This window comes from Fukomys damarensis, unplaced genomic scaffold (assembly GCF_012274545.1).
Source record: "Fukomys damarensis isolate Sample0158 unplaced genomic scaffold, DMR_v1.0_HiC HiC_scaffold_38, whole genome shotgun sequence".
Lineage (NCBI taxonomy): Eukaryota > Metazoa > Chordata > Mammalia > Rodentia > Bathyergidae > Fukomys > Fukomys damarensis.
Window position 1 is genome coordinate 65,054,305 of NW_022900950.1, and position 9,206 is coordinate 65,063,510.

Genomic DNA, 9,206 nt, shown 5'->3' on the forward strand with positions numbered 1-9,206 from the left:
TATATATATATATATATATATATATACACACACACACACACAAACAAATACAGTCACTTTTATGGCTAGTGTTTATAAGGAGCATAGACAAATAGTTTCCTTCACTCGTTCAGTAATCTAGTTTGTCTCAATGAGTGGCTATAAGTAGATGATAGATTTGGACAGAAAAGACAGCGCAGTGCTCAGCAGTTCAGGATTCAGGTTAAGAGCTGGCGTGTGAAGTCCTGCTACCCTCCCCATAAGTTTGCTGCTCTAGACAGAGGAATTTGCTCCATGGAATCTCTAGGTTGCCCAGTGGAGGTGGTGTATGGCATACAGGGGTAAGATCTGGCAGGGGCTCAAACACAAACATAATAATCAGCAGCAGCATCTTTGGATTGGTTACCTTTCCCGTGGGTGAGACGCAGTACCTGACACCCATAACTTAACTGTTAACTTGGACCATGATTTTAAGGGATTCAGCCCATGGTAAGCTGGTTCCAAGGCAGGAATACAATGGCAGAAGGGTGTGGCAGAGGAATGTTGCTTAGTTCATGGCGGCTGGGAGGCAGAGCAAGGGAGCAGGGTCAGGAACCGTATAGAGGACCTAAAACCATGCCTCCACAATCCATCCCATCACACCCAAAAATGTGCTTTATTAACCTGCTGGTGTTGCTTACTCTAATCAAGTTGGATATATCATAATTGCTACAAACTCCAAGAAAATGAAAGCAGAAGCTGTGAAAATACCATCAAGGCATTCTCCTTCTTACTCTTCCTAAAATGTAATCATTTAACTGGATTTTATCACATTCATATATTGCCTTTTAAAAATACGAAGAATTATTGTCAAACTTTTTAAAATATAAGGAATGTACAAACAATCACTAAGGGTCCAAATTCTCCTAAGGATTTGGATTGCTCTAGGGTGGTGATGGCAAACCTTTTAGAGACCAAGTGCCGAACTCCAACCCCAAACCTATTTATTCATCACAAAGTGCCAACACTGCAATCAAACCTGAATGCTGAAGTCTTAGTTTAGAAAAAACAACTCACATATTAACATCTTTCATCTTTAAAGAAAAACGTAATAACACGCATGCCATAGCGGGGCTCTGCTCTAGGGCTTCTCCCCTTCCACTTGTAATATACACATTGAAAGGGTCTGATTTGATGAGACAGTGAACATATGCAACCTGTGTAATCTGAATTACTGTCCAGATTAACAGGTACTTAGGGATTGAGTAACTGCAGCCCCAGAACCCCTGAGCAATCAGAGCTCCTAGTTGTCTGATGCTTGCACCAGGATTGGAGTCATTCATTGCCTCTGCCTGGGTAACTAGGAAGCAGTGTGTCCTGTTCATGCACTGTGATGTTTAATGTGGCCTTTGTTGAATGACTGTATACATAGCAATTACACTTTGGTGGGTGGGTATCTAATGGTTTGGAGTAAGGCCAAGGTGTGAATGAAATTACAAGAACTATAAAGACTGTCAAGTCAAGTTCTGTTGACCTATCCAGAAAGTACTATTCTAGACTGAGGAATGTGTTCTATAGATTTTCTAGGCCATTGGAGGTGATATGTAACATAGAGGAGGGAGACTGGGAAAGAGTCAACATAGAACTGTGGTTCGGCTAACAGTAGCGTCTCTAAACGAATGGAGGAGTTGCAACAAAATTAGGTTCAGGGTATATTGACAACAGCGGGCAGCTGGATTACAACTGTTCACTTAGATCCTCAGGGACTCAGGCTACTTCTTGCCATCAGCCTTTCTTCTTTTCTGGATGCAAGTTTTTCTCTGCTTTATATCTAACTAGTGCTTTATTCATCTCCAGAGAGAGGGAAATGCTTTCCAAATTATAATTATTTCTCCCTTTCTGCAAAAATGTGATATTTCACAAAAAGAGAGCCATGAATTTACTTTATAATTTCAGGATCATCCTGTATTTTCCATTTGGGGGTTAATTTATAATTAATTGTAACTGTTCACTCATCAAATTTCCTACCTCCCCCCTCATTTTCTCCCTATCCTTTATGTTAAGCAATTAATGCTCTGTATATTTGTGTGTGAATCTTCTTTTAGAATTGGGTGCCCAAGGAAAGAATCCATTTTTCAAGAGAGGGACTGTGAAATCCATCACTTGTTTCAGAAATTTAGTTTTCATAAAATAGCATTTGTAAAAGCAGGCCTGCCTCTAGAGAACATGCGACAGATATCTAACAGATGTCATCATGGCAGAGTGCTCTCCTCCAAACCCTGAAGTTTTCACTTCCTCTGGATTTGCTGCTTTAAAGGAAGAGCCTGCCATGGTGACAAACACTCTCTGCTTCTCAAAGTGTGGTCTGCAAGGTGCTGCCAGATGGTCTCCTTCAGAATAAGTGCTTTAAATATAATATTGTTTATATTTGTATTTCTTGAATAAATTAATAATTTTCTCAAGGTATTTAATAAAAAGCAATTTATTTCATCTCTACCTCAGAATCAAGTACGTTTCTTCACTCTAATGCGACAATGAGGGTTATTTTTTTTTTTCTCTGTCGGTGAGGGGGCAGCAAGCATGGGCAGGGCAACTGTACTGGTCCCATTGCTGGGACCAAATATCTGACAGCTGCAATTTAAAGGAGGAGACGTTTATTTTGGATCACAGTTCCGGAGGATTCAGTCCATGGTCAGCTGGCTCCAAGGTAGAAACATCATGGTGGAAGGATGTGATGGAGCAAAGAGCCTTAGTTCATATCAGCAGGAAGCAGAGAGGTTATAAAACCAGAGAGGAAGGGGCCAGAGACAAGGGGACACCTTTATAATCTGCCCAGGCACACAGAGAAGTGAGCTTTACTAAGTCCTAGGCTTCTCTCAAGCCAATCAAATTGCTGATTAACTATCTCAGTAATGGAACTCTTTCTTCTGAAGTGGCATGCAGCCAAGAAGGATTTGAGATCCATTCCTCAACGTTGGGTTTGTAATGCCTCAGAAAGGGACAGTTAGTCACAACGACATGGACGAGGGAGCCAACCTCTTTTCAGCTTCAAGGCTTGGCTGTTAGCTCAAATAACCTGATGGAGCCTGGGCGTTCCGGCTGTATCCATCTTGTTTATCGAGGGCTACCACATTCTCTTCTAAGCCTTTCCTTTTCTAGACTGGAGTCCTTACTTGATAATTCTGACCATGGGAAAAGGATGAGGGATAAAGCAACTTTTCATCCCTTGATTTCTTTTTACTTAGCTGGAGCCTCGTGTTTAGGAGGAGTGTATAAACTTCGCGTATGCAGCCCTGCTTCGTAACATTTTTGGTAACAGACTGTGGTCCCGGCAGGCAGCAGTAGCAGAACAGTATGATGATAGACTGCTGGCACCTCAAAGGATGAGTTTATGTCAAGGCAACGTGGAAAATTGGTGTGGCATGTAGCTAGAGATTAGTATCTCCTCTCCATAGCTTGTTTTTCTCCGCTTTGAAGCAATGTGAAGTGGGGAGTGGGAAAAGGGTGGAAGAGGAGGGAAGATTGGGCAACTTTTGGCAAGAACTAGATGGCCATTAACTCATTTCTTTCACTACTGAACTTAATACGAGGACAGACTTTTACCCTTCTCGCCTGCCTCTCGCTGCTCATTCATTCTCTAGCCTATGGGAATTTGGTTTCCATTCCCAGTCTCGAGCAAACATTCCCCCAAACCGCCATGAACCCTCACAGTGGTGAACACTGTGAGATTCAACCTCACTTTACTCATCCTTGCCGACAGTTTCACAGAAAACTCTATCTATCCCTAGATTCGCTGTCAATGCTGTGCTTCTCTGGACTTCTATGGTGGTTTCTTCTCATTCTCTGGTGTTACTACCTCCTCCTCTTCCTCCTCCTCATCATCATCATGATCATCATCACCCATCCAAGTGTGGGTGTTTTCCAAGGTTCTGTCTTTGGTTATTTTGTGGTTGTTGTCATTATAGTTGCTACCATGGTGTTATTTTCACCCCCTACACTATCTTCGAATGTCACCTTTGCATCTACAAGTCTGATCATGAACTTTCTTCTGAGCCCTGGAATAATTTTTTGTCTTTCTACACAGGAAAGTCCAATTAGACAGGAAACTATTGTGATACACCTGGTTAGGATGCTAAGGATCTTCTCTAGGATATTAAGAATGGGGGAAAAATGGATAGAGTAAAAAATATTTAGCAAATAAAAAGGATTCAACTGGGTTGTGAACTGAAGAAGGAGCATCCCACAAGTTCAAGCTCAGGCTGGCCAACTGAATGACTTAGTGAAACCTTATCTCAAAATAAAAAATAAAAAGGGATATAGCTCAGTGGTGAACCACCCTAAGTTCAATTGCCTCTACTGAAAAAAAAAATCAGGACTCTGATGGATTTGTCTTTGAAAGAGAGGGAAGACAGAAAGGAATTAGAGATAGAAGGCAAAACTTATTCCAAATTTCATAGCTTGGGTAACATGGAGGATGCGTGCACCCTAATTGGAGTTAAAAAATTCATGGTAGTTTTGAAGGAGAAAAATAATGATTTCAATTTAGGGAATTAACAGTCCTCATCTCTCTGTCTTTTCAGTCTTCCTTTTTCGGTGCTACTAGAATTACTTTCCTAAACCAGAAGTCCGATCATACCATTCTCCCCTTTTTTATTAGCTTTTTTTTTTAAAGTGGAGAAGTTTCAATAGAAACAGAGTAGAGTTCAGCCTCCTTGATAAGAGAGCTGAAGCTCTACACAAACTGGCTTTGTTTGGTTTCATTGTAATCTTCCAGCAAAACGGAATCCACCAAGCAATTTCTCACCTTCTTGCCTTTGCTAAAGCTGTTCTCTCAATCTGGAGTGCTCTCCCCATTTTTATTGCCTACAAAAATCCTACTCATTCTTTAGATTACACTTTGTATGTTTTGTCTTCTGGAAATCTTCCTTTAACCCTGGTAAGAATTAGTATCTCTATTCATTATTTCCATAAGAATAGTTAGTGTAGTTTTACTGGTATTATCACAGATTTACTCATACACTTCTATTGGTTGGTAATTCTTTCAAGCTAGGAGATACATCTTAGCTATTTCCATTTCTTGCCAAGTGCTAGCGCACAACTTTCTACATATTAGTTGTTCAGGAAATAACAAATGAAAAGAAGAGGGAGACATGAGTCAAGTTTAGAGTAGATGGAGTCTAGGAAAGAGAAGTGGTTGGGAGGGTAGGCTTGGATTTACTTTAAAATAGTTTCTGGTGAGATGGGCACTTTGGGTTGTGAGGAAAAATATGGAGAGTAATGATGAGACAATGGATTCTGGGTAACATTAGGCGCTCATCCTTTAACACATATCCTGTGACATAAAATCATGCATGCACATGTTTAGCCTCTTATCCATAGGCAGACAAGACAAATTGTTAAATCCTTCATCAGCAGGAAATTCTTATTCTGCTCATTTAAAAAGATACATGGCCTCTCCGTGTAATGGAGACTCCTACATATTTAGCTACTGCTGTGGCTGTATCTATTGTCTGATGCCATAAAGCGATGGAACCTTGACTGATAGCATGGTTATGACCCAATGCTATGCCCATTTATTTAATTGTAGGAAAGATGGGCAAGGGTATATTCTGATTAATGAGATTTCTTTGACCCTTAATTATTCTTTTCATATGTTAGTCTCTTTCATCAACCTATTTTTATTTTCAGCAGCACAGGGAAGAATGAAAAATATTGTCTTGCAGTATGAATCCTAAAATAATAAAATTGATAGCTTTCCTTCTGTATGTTCACATGCATACATATTTTTATGCTTATAACTATGCTATATATAAATAGTATGCATTCTTTATTTATATGTGTATATATTCTATGTCCTTATGTGACCATATATCAGTCTATGTTTATTTCAATTTTCAATTAATAAAAAGACTTATCAGTTGTGTGTGTGTTAGAAATGGAAAGAGACAAAGAAGACCCGTATAATAAATATTTACACTTTTAATTAGCTGTTTCCCATGAAGGGCAGGTACTCCCTCTTCAGCCCTAGATATTTTAGGAGATATATGCAAAGAAAAAACAAAAAACGAAAACACCAGGCAAATGCAATCTTTCATTCCTAGCTGAGATATGCCCCCAGCCTAACTATTGGACTCCAATTAATAGTGAGTTGGGAACTGGGTCACCTGGGTCCTCTTGCTTGGGCTTGAGGCTGGACTTGGGATTTTGGGTGATGGCTTTGCTCCCTTGGCTCCAGCAGGATTCTTCTCTAACCCTTCCAAGTCAAAGAGGCTGTCTGCAGCAGAAGGCAGCCCACTTTCCCATCAAGTGACTTCTCCAAAGTCCTAGTAGAGTTCCATTTCATTAGAGAAATTCAGAAATGAACTCCAGGTCTGGGGATGAAGTGCATCATAGAATGCACAAGGCCTTGGGTTTAATCCCCAGCACTGCAAAAAAACAAAGAAACCCACACAACACCAAAAACAAAAATAAATAAGAGGATGTTAAAAAAAAAAAAAGAGCCCCTGCCATATGGATGAGAGAAACATTTCCTTCTTGTCCTGTACTAGCTTTTCCATTCCTTTGCACCAGGACTCAATACCTGGCTCTGCCTCCTTCTCAGGAATGAAGGATCTGTAGGAGGAGGAGACTGAGTGCATAGCTATGTCTGGAGACTGCAGTAATGGCAACACTCATGACAGAAGTGCTAATTATAGTGGACACCTCTTGTTCCCCACCTCACAAACTCACCTTCTTACTCCAGCCTTGCTATGGCAACCAGCTGTGCACAAGTATAACTGACAGCAAGCATCTCACTTAGGCTCATGCAGTCACCAAGTTGCTCATGCAGTCTGCACCATGGCTTCTCTGCCATCTGGAAGGGTAAGAGAGTCAACACCTCTGGGTTGACCCCACCCTCTTTCTTCTGTCTCTTGGGCTGTCTATAGTGAGGTTAACACAGCTCCTCCTGAGGGGCCTGGAGATGTTGCATCCCAGTTGTCTACAGCAACAACTAGCTCACTTGGAACTGGTTTTCCTTTCTTTCTTATTCCACTCTTATTTTGTTTCTCACTTTTATTCCTAGAACTGACTTCTAAAATAAATGATTGAGCATGAGCCCTGTTCTCAGGGCTCTATTTTTTTGCAAGAGCCCAGAGTATAGATAGATAAAGATAGATGATACATGACAGAGAACAGATAGATAACAGAGATAGATATGTACATATATATATATATATATGCATATACATATATATATGTATATAGGTAAATAAACAGATATAAAAAGAATATTGATTCAATAGGTAATAGAGATAAAAAGGTAGAAAGGCATACAGATAATAAAGATTTTTGTTATCTATGAAAGCCAGTCAAAACGGTTGCATGGAGAACATTCTAATAGAATTCTGCTGTTAAATGAGCCATAAAGGGATAGGGGCTCCATGGTCCTTTATAATGCATGCTATCAGATCTGTGGACTGCTAACCAGGAATTGCAGTTAAAATAAAAGCAAGAACTGAAACACCAAGTTGGGTGATGACATCTCACTATCTAGATAACTTTAAGATCTGGAAGATACTTAGCTTTCTGTGATGGTTGGGGTGGAGTGCAATATTCAGGCCAGAGGATCCCAGCCCAGTGGATGCTCTCTGCTTTACTTGTCTGACGATGGAGACAGGTCACCTACTTACACACAGGTCCCTGTGTGTCTAAACAGGTAGGAGCCCTTCCAGCTAATGGAAGGGTTAGGAGCTAACTTTCCTAATTGACTCAGAGTTCTTGAGATGAGTCTTTTAAAGTAAGTTGGTGAAAGATTATTTAGCACTTTTGTTTTCGGTACCAGGGATTGAACTTGGATCCTTGTGCTTGCAAGGCAGGCCACCGAACCGCTGAGCTAAATCCCCAGCCCTTATTTAGCACATTTTTTAGCACATTCTTTAATTATGCCAAAACAAAGTAGCTTTCATACCTGCTAAAGCATCTACTCTTCTGTAGGAAGCATTTGAAAAGTGGTAGGCAGAGAGCTAAGCAGTTACACTTGCACTAGTCACCTGGAGGAGTGGTAGGAAGTGGAAGGGGGCTGTTAGGGAGATGAAGGTGGGTAGGGCAAGACTGCCCTATCCCCATCTAGTTCTCTCCTAACTCATCTACACAGTAGCTACACACACAGGTTGGGAAGATATATTTACTCTCAAGATGACTCAGATATTCTAAGCCTGGTGACTTAGCTTTAATAAAAGGAAAAAAAATCAGACCTTTCAAACTCTAAAGTGGGCAAGAAAATATTCTTAGTCATTTTTTTCTCCTCTCAAGCCTATCATGGCTTAAAAACACTGAGAAATCATTTTTTGTTATAATTCTTTTGTAGATTTTGCCTTGCAATGACTTCTGCTTCAAAAAATTGCCTTTTTTTTCTTTAGAGTCATAATCTTTTATTAAATGTTGTGCTGGATAGAGAGGGGTATTAAGATCATCTAGTTCAACTTTTTTTGAGATGCTTAATGGTGCGTCATCACTACACCTTTGTTTGTGTCTGAGCCAGGCTTTAACTTCACTGCAATGTCCCTTTTGATTAAGAAACATTATATATAATCATATATTCTTACTAAATGGGTGGGGCATCAGCAAGGACTGGTGTGGGGGAATTAATTTTGCAGTGTGAATTGAAGTCAATTCTCTGCTTCAAGTTTGCAATTCTACTGAAAACTAAGAATTACCTAATACTTAACTGTACGACAAAAGAATTCCAAGGGAACACAAATCGGTTTCCCTTTTCCATTTTTCAAATCCCATTGTGATCAAGATTTGCATTTCCCTGTTTTGCAGATTCAGCCCTACAAAAGAAATTATGAGTGAGAGATCTACTACCTCATAAAGAAGAGTAAGTTTTGATTAACAACCCAAGACTACCCAGACCTTGGATGGGGAAGAAAGATGGATCTCTCAGTCCCTGGGAGTTATTACATTTACCCCACAACTTCCTTTCTGGGCATTTGCTTGTTTGGTTAATCATCACTACTCACAAAATAAACGCCATTTTGTGTGGGACTCTTTTCTTCTGAGTGAATGCTGTAAGAATGTTGACTGGTATTTTTGTGAATATTTGTAATTGGTGGCTCCTTAGGGTGGCTCCTGTGCTTTGAAGGGCACCCTTTATCTTGTGATTTTATTCACAGGTCCCTAAAGTGCTGTTGGGAAAGATTCAAAGATTCTTTTACATTCTGTGTCTTCTGGAGGCCCAGATGAAGTTGCCAACATTTTTGGCACCA

At 40.1% G+C, this 9,206-nt stretch overlaps 1 protein-coding gene across 1 annotated transcript in view; it reads left to right on the top strand.

Annotated features, from left to right (window-relative positions):
- CUNH4orf51 (chromosome unknown C4orf51 homolog) overlaps positions 1 to 8,978 on the top strand; it is a 44,865-nt gene extending 35,887 nt beyond the window's left edge. Inside the window, exon 7 of the mRNA XM_010610937.1 lies at positions 8,764 to 8,978. The gene's annotated coding sequence lies outside the window, so the exon portion shown is untranslated. The remainder of the gene's footprint in view (positions 1 to 8,763) is intronic.
- Positions 8,979 to 9,206: the final 228 nt, after the last annotated feature.